At 46.2% G+C, this 12,026-nt stretch overlaps 1 protein-coding gene across 9 annotated transcripts in view; it reads right to left on the minus strand.

The window, feature by feature from the left end:
• The window catches only part of MEGF11 (multiple EGF like domains 11), a 393,564-nt gene that overhangs the window by 57,927 nt on the left and 323,611 nt on the right, over positions 1 to 12,026 (minus strand). The gene's annotated exons all lie outside the window — the stretch shown is intronic.

Genomic DNA, 12,026 nt, shown 5'->3' on the forward strand with positions numbered 1-12,026 from the left:
TTCCCTTCTCCAGAGACTTGGACAAAAGGAAAACTGGGAGTGTTTAAGGCCTGTTTAGGGATACCGGCACCCCACTCCGGTACTCTTGCCTGGAAAATCCCATGGACGGAGGAGCCTTGAAGGCTGCAGTCCATGGGGTCGCTGAGGGTTGGACACGACTGAGCGACTTCACTTTCACTTTCATGCATTGGAGAAGGAAATGGCAACCCACTCCAGTGTTCTTGCCTGGAGAGTCCCAGGGACGGGGGAGCCTGGTGGGCTGCCGTCTCTGGGGTCGCACAGAGTCGGACATGACTGAAGCGACTTAGCAGCAGCAGCAGCAGACCTGCCCCAATAGCTTCTGCTGCACTGAGAGAGTTGCAGGCACTAGGCCTGAGACCCAAGTCTCAGGTCCAGACCCTGGTCCTGAGGGCAGTGATGGAAACATGAGGAGCACGGCAGGGAGAAGGTAGTATGACATGGGGATTGTTTATTTTTTTTAGAACAGAAGAGTCAGCAGCTTTCCCTAATAAGGCCACAAACCATAGAGTCCCAGAGGGGGAAGGTTGGACTCAGCCTTTGTGACATAAAACCAGTTTTCTCTATTTTGCTCTGTGGATTAATTGCCAACATGATTTAACATGCTGGAGATTCCCCCATCCCTCCCTGCCCTGGGAAACATCAGTAGGTGTCTGCTGTGGGGACAGCAAACTCATGAGACAGAGGCGAAGGTGGAAAAAGCATCAGATTGGGAGATATGTCACTTGCATCACATCCCAGGTCCGCCAGTGATTTGCTGTGTGACCTAAGATAAGTCACTTGCCCTGTCTGGACCTCGGTTTATAAAATAAGAGGGTGCGCTAGGGAAGCACTGATCATTCTTTCAACTCTGCCACTGTGAAGGCTAATTCCTGTTTTGTGCTCACACGGACAGGAAGGGCAGGTGTGTTTAACCCATTTAAGAGACAGGAAGCTGGGGCTCAGAGAGGCTGAATACGTTGCCTAAGGTCACACAGCTACTGAGCAGCAGACTTAAGATTCCAATCCAGACCTGTCTGACCCCATAGTCCATGCCCTTTGCCTCCAGTAAACAGAAGGAACCTCAGCAACTACTTGTTGAACATTCAGTACCCACCAGGCTTTTTCCTAAGCATCATGCCCATTTTATCTAATCCAATCCTAAAAATAATTCTAGAACATAATACCATTATTTCCCTTGCTTTATAGATGAAAAAACTAAGGCTTGAGAAGCATAAATAACAGGGCCAAGGCCACTCAGCAGATGACTACAGAGCTAGGGTTTGAGTACTGGACAATGTGTGTGTGTGTGTATATTTATATTTTTGGATCATTCTGCTATTTCCCTGTGCTCCTCTGCTCACAGACACATGGCAGCTAGAGGGTAAATTCTTCATCCCCAGCTCAGCATCCAGGAAAACCTTTTAGTGTAATAATTAGGAAGCTAGTCAACGGTGAGGGGCAGGGGATGAGAAGCTAGTTTCCTAGGCATAGGGCTAATCGTCTGCAGACCTCCGTTTGATGAAGAACAAAACAATTACAACAGGAAATGCACATACATTATACACATGTCACCTGGCTCTAATTTTCAGTCAACCTTCTTTTCTGGCTCTGTAGCTGCCCTTGGTCCCTAGTTTCAGCTCAGGAGCCATACAAGAGGCAGACACGCACTTTACCCAGCTGGTGGGGGCTGTGTGTGCACAGGGGGATGGTGACGTCTTTAAAGGACATAGGAAACCTCAGAGGAAAATTCAATCAATGCTCCACTGATCTGGATTTCCGTAATTCTCATCCCCCTCCTGCCTTCACCGGCCTGAGCGGCTGAGGTTTGCATATGACCTACCGACAGCACAGAGAAAGGGGAGAAAAATGGGGAAACGAGTTTGTTCATTTGGGTGATGGAGTACCCGTTCCCCTTGCCAGCATGCAAGGTTCAATAACAGCAGACAGGGCTTCAAAAAATTGCAGCATAAATAGATGAGCCCTTTAAGGTAATAGAAATTCTGTCATCCAGGGGAGAAATATAGGCCTTGAGTCCCAGGGGAGGGGACACCAGGCCCCCCTCCCCTACCTCCCACACTCCCCGTCCCCATTATAGCCTGAGCTGAAACAGAGCATCTGTGTGAGGAATGACCAGAAGGTCCCTTATCTCCCAGCCACACGGGTTCGATGGGGGGGAGAAGGTCTGGGAAATCAAGTCTTTGTAGCTCTGTCAGTGACCTCACAGGCTGTTCACTCCAGGCACTAACATGGCAGCAATTAGTTTTAGAGCAGCAGAGAAGGCTTCATCAGGCTGGCCACCTAGGTGAGGCCTTAATTAAGGAAAGCTGGTCAACGGAGGAGCATGGAGGGGCTGAGGAGCCGGTCTTCTCCCTGCTGTGATGAGAAAGTCTATTCTTGGTTCTGCGGTTGTCCCTGGGAACCCTGGAGCCCTTGGGAACCCTGCCGCTCCCAGCCAGGAGGAAGTTTCAGCTCTGCTCTTCCTCTCACTTCCATTTCCACCTGTACCCCCAACAGGGGACTCTGGCCAGGACCAGTCAACCTCTTCAGGTGGGGGACCCCTTTGGATAAATAACAACAAAAATAACATTGGCAGCATCCACAACAGTGGTGGTGAAAATAGCTAATATTGTTGAAGGATGACTAATATGCCAGGTATTCTAGTTATTTTATATGTATGAATTAATTTAACCAGCCCAGTAACTCACTGGACTTTATTATTATTACCCTTTCACATATGAGAAAACAGAGGCATGGAAAGGTTGTATGTTGCCCAAGGTCACACAACTAATACTCAGCAAAGCTGGTATTTAAAGGCAGAGAATCTCCCTCCAGCATCTCTGAGTAACATCACTCTACTGTATTGCTAAGGTAGGAACTTGCATCATTTGCCCAGTGAACCTGGAATTGATGTTGGGGGCTAGCTGCTCCAGTCCCCCCTGCAGCTACCTGTTTATCTGATGTGCAGAGAAGCCCAAGGGTAGACTTAAGCTCCCACCCTGCGGGCAAGCCCCTTTGGAAATGCCATGCATTTCCTTCCTATAAAGGTCAGTTCTGGAGCTTCTGCTACGGGCATTTCATCACTCTTCCCAAGATTTTTTTTCATTTCAAAGTGTACTGAGCAAGATATTCATGCGGTAGGCATGCACGGGGGAAGACAGTAGGAGGCTAGAGGGATTCAGACTCTGAGCCATGTGCTGTGGGAACAGAGGAGATGGAAGGGTTAATTCTAAAGTGAGGAATATTCAGGGAACACCTTGTGGAAAAGGCAGTCTTTGACTTTAGCCTGAGAGGCTGAGAAGGATTTTCATAGACTGAGATAAGGACAGTGGAGAGGGTGTTCCAGGAAGATGGAAAAGCTTGAAAAAATGGCATAGGCGGAGTCCTGAAGCAGACATTGTGTTTGGGGAAAGTGAATGCGTGTGGCCACAGTGCAGTCTTGTGGCAGGTAGCAGATGAGGTTAGGGTGAACTAACTAGTTTTAAGGGCAAGTTACAAGGACTGGAGTTTGACCTTTATTTGGTGGGTAATGAGAAGCCATGGAGAGGGGTGATGGGACCCCCAACTTCCAAGTGGCTCAACGACAATTCCAAGACTCTCCCCTGACTTTGTGAATCATCCCTCACTTGGACAGTCCCAGGACTCTGCCACCTTGAGGCTCCTGACATGTGACCCTCACTCTACATTCCCTGCCCCCGTTGACCCCCCCCCCCCCACCCCCGCCCCGTGCTCTGGCTGGGTAAAGACCCCAGGTTCTAAACAGGCAAGAACTCACAGGAACTGTCCAAGGTGCTGAACCAAGGCCACACCCAATTTTAAACACTGGCATTTTAATGATTAGCTCCTACACCATTGTTTTTGTCCAGTGGAGAACTTCATTTCCATTTTACAGATGAGAAATGGAAGCTTCCAAAGTGATATGAACCAGAGCTAGAAACTTTGTTTCTTGTCTTTCAGCCCAGGGCTCTTTCCTTTCACTCTGCAGCCCCAATGTAGTACAGCAATTCATAGCCCAAGTGAGTCCATTGCTGCTGCCAAGCTAACATGTAAAACACCCAGACTCTCTTCCCACTTCTATCCCTATGTTCATTTCCCTAAGCATTGAAATGTATGTCCATGCAGCAGTGCATCCTGAGACTGACCATTCAGGGTAACCCACAGGTGCTTGAATGGACCTGCTTGGGACAGCAGCTGTGCATATGTATGGTTCTGTTGCATTGAGAATCCCTGGGCATAACTCATCCTGACATTCTCCTTCGAAGGGAGTGCTGGGCTTGAGGGAAGCAATGTTTCCCGACACTCTCATAGTTCACCAGTAATTACTGGGCCTCTACTGCGTTTTAGGCACTAAGCCATGAACTTCCCATTTGAAGATTCTCACTCTCATGGTTAAGTCTCCCCTGAATAGTTGAGGAAATTCAGATGTAGGCAAGATAAGTGACCTACTAATAGGCATAGTAGGGATTGGAGCGCCAAGATTTGAACCCAAATTTGCATAGTTCCATGGTGACCCATCAATCAAAGTCCATCATCTAATAGAGGAGAGTTGTGGTGGCTCCCACCACTGCGGGGTTTGTGATCCTGCACAAGTCACACATCCTGTTTGAACTTCAGCTCATTCTAAAGCTGAAGAAGGTGAAAGTCCACTTCTGTAGGGTGCTTGTGAGGAACAGAGGTGAAGCATGTGGCGGGTACTCAGTAAGTGTTTGCTGCGAATGCGAATATAACTATCATTGGGCACAAGCTCTGGGAAGGCTGGATGGGCATCCATAACCCCACCAACTCCTCAAGTTCTCGGCAGAGAAAATATCCAGTGTTATGGGAAGGAAGGAGAAAGAGTGTGAGGACCAGAACACCCCAAGTGCCAGATGGGCTTGTTTCTGCCCCATATTCTTATGGCCTCAAGGGGTGGGGACCACCTGGCTGGATCAGGCATGTTACTGGGCTCTCAGAGGTGGTTCAGTACTCCTCACCCCTCATGTTTATGATAAGCCTGGGGCCATTCTCAGCCCTCAGAGACTCTGTCTTCACAAACATATTCCAACATTCTCCCTTGGCAAGAAGAGCTCTGGTGGGAGAGGACAGCTGAGGATATGGCCTCACACCCATTGCCACACTGGCTACTCACACCCAATAGACAGGACTAATGCAACTCTCACCTTGCAGATGAGGAAACTGAGGCCCAGCAAGGTAAAGCAACATGTCCAAGGTTACTGAGCCAAGGCTCAATGTCTCCCAACTCGCAGAAAAGGGCTTTGTTTGTTTTTAAATGAGTCTCATCATACAAAATGCCAGGCTGGATGAAGCACAAGCTGGAATCAATATTGCTGGGAGGAATATCAATAACCTCGAATATGCAGATGACACCACCCTTACAGCAGAAAGTGAAGAAGAACTAAAGAGCCTCTTGATGAAAGTGAAAGAGGAGAGTGAAAAAGTTGGCTTAAAACTCAACATTCAGAAAACTAAGATCAAGGCATCTGGTCCTGTCACTTCATGGCAAACAGATGAGGAAACAATGGAAAAAGGGACAGACTTTATATTTTTGGGCTCCAAAATCACTGCAGATGGTGACTGCAGCCATGAAATTAAAAGACATTTGATCCCTGGAAGAAAAGCTATGACCAACCTAGACAGCAGATCAAAAAGAAGAGATATTACTTTGCCAACAAAGATCCATTTAGTCAAAGCTATAGTTTTTCTGGTAGTCACATATAGATGTGAGAGTTGAACTATAAAGAAAGCTGAGTGCTGAAGAATTGATGGTTTTGAACTGTGGTGTTGGAGAAGACTCTTGAGAGTCCTTTGGACTGCAAGGAGATCCAACCAGTACATCCTAAAGGAAATCAGTCCTGAATATTCATTGGAAGGACTGATGCTGAGGCTGAAACTCCAAAACTTTGGCCACCTGATGCAAAGAACTGACTCATTGGAAAAGACCTTGATGCTGGGAAAGATTGATAAGTGGAAGGAGAAGGGGTCGACAGAGGATGAGATGGTTGGATGGCATCACTGACTAGAAGGACATGAGTTTGAGCAAGCTCCAGGAGTTGGTGATGGACAGGGAAGCCTGGTGTGCTGCAGCCCATGGGGTTGCAGAGTCAGATACGGCTGAGTGACTGAACTGAACTGAATGAGTCTCAAATTAATTGCCCATCCTAAAACTCTTTCCCTTGGTATCTCTAATTTTCTTGAAGACATCTCTAGTCTCCCATTCTGTTGTTTTCCTCTATTTCTTTGCACTGATCGCTGAGGAAGGCTTTCTTATCTCTCCTTGCTATTCTTTGGAACTCTGCATTCAGATGGGAATATCTTTCATTTTCTCCTTTGCTTTTTGCTTCTCTTCTTTTCACAGCTATTTGTAAGGCCTCATCAAAGAGCCATTTGCTTTTTTGCATTTCTTTTCCGTGGGGATGGTCTTGATCCCTGTCTCCTGTACAATGTCACGAACCTCTGTCCATAGTTCATCAGGCACTCTGCCTATCAGATCTAGTCCCTTAAATCTATTTCTCACTTACACTGTATAATCATAAGGTATTTGATTTAGGTCATACCTGAATGGTCTAGTGGTTTCCCCCACTTTCTTCAATTTAAGTCTGAATTTAGCAATAAGGAGTTCATGATCTGAGCCACAGTTAGCTCCTGGTCTTATTTTTGCTGACTGTATAGAGCTTCTCCATCTTTGGCTGCAAAGAATATAATCAATCTGATTTTGGTAATGACCATCTGGTGATGTCCATGTGTAGAGTCTTCTCGTGTGTTGTTGGAAGAGAGTGTTTGTTATGACCAGTGTGTTCTCTTGGCAAAACTCTATTAGCCTTTGCCCTGCTTCATTCTGTACTCCAAGGCCAAATTTGCATGTTACTCCAGGTGTTTCTTGACTTCCTACTTTTGCATTCCAGTCCCCTATAGTGAAAAGGACATCTTTTTGGGGTGTTAGTTCTAAAAGGTCTTATCGGTCTTCATAGAACTGTTCAACTTCAGCTTCTTCAGTGTTACTGGTTGAGGCATAGGCTTGGATTACCGTGATATTGAATGGTTTGCCTTGGAAACGGACAGAAAAATGTCAGAAAAAATTCTGTCATTTTTGAGATTGCCTCCAAGTACTGCATTTCAGACTCTTTTGTTGACCATGATGGCTACTCCATTTCTTCTAAGGGATTCCTGCCCACAGTAGTAGATATAATGGTCATCTGAGTTAAATTCACCCATTCCAGTCCATTTTAGTTCGCTGATTCCTAGAATGTCAGCGTTCACATTAGACATTAGAGACACCAAGGGAACATTTCATGCAAAGATGGGCTCAATAAAGGACAGGAATGGTATGGACCTAACAGAAGCAGAAGATATATTAAGAAGAGGTGGCAAGAATACACAGAAGAACTGTACAAACAAGAGCTTCACAACCCAGATAATCACGATGGTGTGATCACTCACCTAGACCCAGACATCCTGGAATGTGAAGTCAAGTGGGCCTTAGGAAGCATCACTACAAGCAAAGCTAGTGGAGGTGATGGAATTCCAGTGGAGCTATTTCAAATCCAGAAAGATGATGCTGTGAAAGTGTTATACTCAATATGCTAGCAAATTTGGAAAACTCAGCAGTGGCCACAGGACTGGAAAAGGTCAGTTTTCATTCCAATCCCAAAGAAAGGCAATGCCAAAGAATGCTCAAACTACCACACAATTGCACTCATCTCATACGCTAGTAAAGTAATGTTCAAAATTCTTCAAGCCAGGCTTCAGCAATACGTGAATCGTGAACTTCCAGATGTTCAAGCTGGTTTTAGAAAAGGAAGAGGAACCAGGGATCAAATTGCCAACATCTGCTGGATCATTGAAAGAGCAAGAGAGTTCCAGAAAAACATCTGTTTCTGCTTTATTGACTACACCAAAGCCTTTGACTATGTGGATCACAATAAGCTGTGGGAAATTCTGAAAGAGATGGGAATGCCAGACCACCTGACCTGCCTCTTGAGAAATTTGTATGCAGATCAGGAAGCAACAGTTAGAACTGGACATGGAACAACAGACTGGTTCCAAATAGGAAAAGGAGTATGTCAAGGCTGTATATTGTCACCCTGCTTATTTAACGTATATGCAGAGTACATAATGAGAAACGCTGGGCTGGAAGAAGCACAAGCTGGAATCAAGATTGCTGGGAGAAATATCAATAACCTCAAATATGCAGATGACATCACCCTTATGGCAGAAAGTGAAGAGGAACTAAAAAGCCCTTCATGACATTGAAAGAGGAGAGTAAAAAAGGTGGCTTAAAGCTCAACATTCAGAAAACGAAGATCATGGCATCTGGCCCCATCACTTCATGGGAAATAGATGGGGAAACAGTGGAAACAGTGTCAGACTTTATTTTGGGGGGCTCCAAAATCACTGCAGATGGTCATTGCAGCCAGGAAATTAAAAGACACTTACTCCTTGGAAGGAAAGTTATGACCAACCTAGATAGCATATTGAAAAGCAGAGGTATTACTTTGCCAACAAAGGTCCATCTAGTCAAGGTTATGGTTTTTCCAGTAGTCATGCATGTATGTGAGAGTTGGACTGTGAAGAAAGCTGAGTGCCGAATAATTGATGGTTTTGAACTGTGGTGGTGGAGAAGACTCTTGAGAGTCCCTTGGACTGCAAGGAGATCCAACCAGTCCATCCTAAAGGAGATCAGTCCTGGGTGTTCATTGGAAGGACTGATGCTAAAACTGAAGCTCCAGTACTTTGGCCACCTCATGCGAAGAGTTGACTCATTGGAAAAGACTCTGATGCTGGGAGGGATTGGGGGCAGGAGGAGAAGGGGACGACAGAGGATGAGATGGCTGGATGGTATCACCAACTCGATGGACATGAGTTTGAGTGAACTCCGGGAGTTGGTGATGGACAGGGAGGCCTGGCGTGCTGTGATTCATGGGGTCACAAAGAATCAGACACGACTGAACGACTGAACTGAACTGAACTGAACTGAAAACTCTTTCAAGAAAAAAGGCAGGTGCATAAATTCACAAACCAAACATCAAATAAAGGCATTGCTAATTATCATTGACTGTGGGATGTTTTAGGGAGGGTCTCAGCCAAGTCTGCTGAACTAATTGCCCGATGCCCAACCCTGACCACAGCTGACTAATTGCAGGAAACTGGATTCATTCCAAAGCTGAGGTGAGGGCAACAGTTTGGTTTCCCCACCCTGGGAACCTGGTGTGTGCAGGAATGAGTCATGCTGGGTGAGAGCAACTGACTATCTTATAATCACCTCAAGCAGTTCCTGCTCATCCCCTGACCGGGCCCTGGAAGAGCCTTTGCAGGTACAGTGAGGCTGGACAGGAGGAGATGGATGGAAATCCATAGGGTCTCAGCAGAACTGCTTGGCTCACAGTCTGTCTCAGCCCTGAGCCCCAAGCAGGTAGGACTTCATGTGGAGATGATTCCTACAAGTGTCAAGTCTCCCAAAGTTCAAGGACAGGAAGTTATTTTAATCCAAGATGGAAGCAATAGAGACAGTAGCCTGGCCTCCAAACTGCTGGGCCCTGACCTGGGGGCATTCATCCCCCAGCCCCGCATACTCACTGTTTACAGATGATGAACTAGGACCCTGGGAGGGGCAGCCACTTGTCCAAAGTCTAGAACTGCCCAGTAGTTGAGCTGGGACTGGGTCTGCAGGTCCTCTGAAGTCCGCTGCAGTCACTTCACTTCAGCTTCAGTCACCTGATCACTCACCCAGCTGAGACTTTTAATCCCAAACAGCCATTCTCTCCCACCCAAACCCCAAACCTTGAGCACTCCATTTTTCTATGGAAGTTGTGAACAAATAGGTGGAGAAACAGTGGAAACAGTGGCAGACTTTACTTTTTTGGGTTCCAAAATCACTGCAGCTGGTGACAGCAGCCATGATATTAAAAGATGCTTACTCCTTGGGAGGAAAGTTATGACCAACATTGACAGCATATTAAAAAGCAAGGACATTACTTTGCCAACAAAGGTCTGTTTAGTCAAGGCTATGGTTTTTCCAGTAGTCATGTTTGGACGTAAGTGTTGGACTATAAAGAAAGCTGAGCACCGAAGAATTGATGCTTTTGAACTATGGTGTTGAAGACTCTTGAGAGTCCCTTGGACTGCAAGGAAATCCAACCAGTCCATCCTAAAGGAAATCAGTCCTGAATATTCATTGGAAGGACTGATGTCCAAGCTGAAACTCCAATACTTTGGCCACCTGATGTGAAGAGCTGACTCATTTGAAAAGACCCTGATGCTGGGAAAGATTGAAGGCAGGAGAAGAGAATGACAGAGGATGAGATGGTTGGATGGCATCATTGACTCAGTGGACATAAGTCTGAGTAAACTCGGGGAGTTGGTGATAGACAGGAAGCCTGGTGTGCTGCAGTCCATAGGGTCACAAAGAATTCAGACATGACTGAGAGAATGAACTGAACTGAACTGTGAACCAAGCTCACAGCAATAAAGGTAAACAAGGGAGGAAACCTGCAGGAGGACAGATCTCTTTCTCTTCTGAAGCTGTCACTGGAATCATTTCCATCTAGTCTTACCTGCCTTGGGGAGAAGAAGGGGGGAGCTGAACAGAGTTTTGTTCTATAGACCAGGGGAAACCTGCCCACAAAAGACATCGCCACCAGGCAAACCTGCACTCTCACATCATGACAAGGGCTTCCTTGCAGGTCTTCGGATCACCTTGGCAGCACACTGCCAACCAGACCACACCCAGACCAAGTGTATCAGCATCTCCAGGAGGGTGGCCAGGCATCAGTATTTGTAAAGTTCTCCAGGTGATTACAATGGGCAGCCCCAGTTGAGCGCCATCCCCTTCCTACTCAAAGCAGCACTGTCATCTCCTGGGAGCATGTTAGAAATGCAGAACAATAGGCCTCAGGTCTACTGCATCAGAACCTACACTTAACAAGGTCCACGGCTGGTTTCTGAGTTCACTAAAGTCTAAGAAGCACCGAGGGAAGGTACTCCATATAGCCCGTTTCTATATCTAACAGCAACATTGCAAGGCAGGTGTCCCATTCCACAGGTCAGGAAACCGATCCTGAGAGAGGTTAACTCGCTGGCCCTGGGTCACACATTTGGTGAGTAGGACAGCCAAGATGGGACCCTGGGCTCATTCCAAAGGCCTGACTTTGGACTACACAAACCACTTTCTATAGCATAAAATTATGACCACGGGGGTCCCCTGAATGTATGGGTTCTCACATTCACTGGGCATGCACCACCTTTGAACAGGATTCTGCTTGCAATGTCAAGCTCCCTGGAATCAAACTTCAAAAAGAGCAGCATAATTCATGAGGAAATACAAATAGTAAACAAACAAGCAGGGAAAAGGTTTTACTCTCCCTAGTAATCAGAGAAATGCAAATTAGAGCAATATTGAGGAGCCATTTTCTAGCTATATAATTAGCAAAAATTAAAACAAGAAAAGAACGTCAGCAGAGCTGTTTTGATAGGTACATGCATACACGACTGGTGGCACTGTAGATTTATATAACCCTTGAGAGAATAATATGGCAACATCCATCAAGAGCCGTAAATATATTATGCCCACTGACCCTGGGAAGTCACCCTAAGGAACTAATTCAACAGGAGGGGAAAAGCCTTTGTAGGAAGATGCTCACTGCACATGTGTTGTGAACTTTGGAAACAACTCAGTATTCAGCACTAAAGGAATAGCTGAGGATCGTGGGGGTCCATCAACTCCTGCTGTGTTATGCAACCACTAAAAATGGATAATCAAGAAGCTCCAGCAGCAAACGTGGGTGAAATAAAGCAAAATACAAAGTCTGGTGGTTATTACGTGCTCTGTGGTTATTAGGATGGAACAATACTACGTACACAGTATATGGACAGACAGGAGCTGGGTACAAAGAAGACAACTGGTGTTCCAGGGTGAGGAGACAATGGAAAGACACCTTCCTTCCATTACATTTTGTAGTTACAAACCTCAGCAGGACTGGCCTTGGAGAACAGCCTTGGCAGCTCTCTGGTCATAGACTCCAAGTGGCTCACGC

The sequence above is a fragment of the Bos taurus genome, chromosome 10 (genome assembly GCF_002263795.3).
Source record: "Bos taurus isolate L1 Dominette 01449 registration number 42190680 breed Hereford chromosome 10, ARS-UCD2.0, whole genome shotgun sequence".
NCBI lineage: Eukaryota > Metazoa > Chordata > Mammalia > Artiodactyla > Bovidae > Bos > Bos taurus.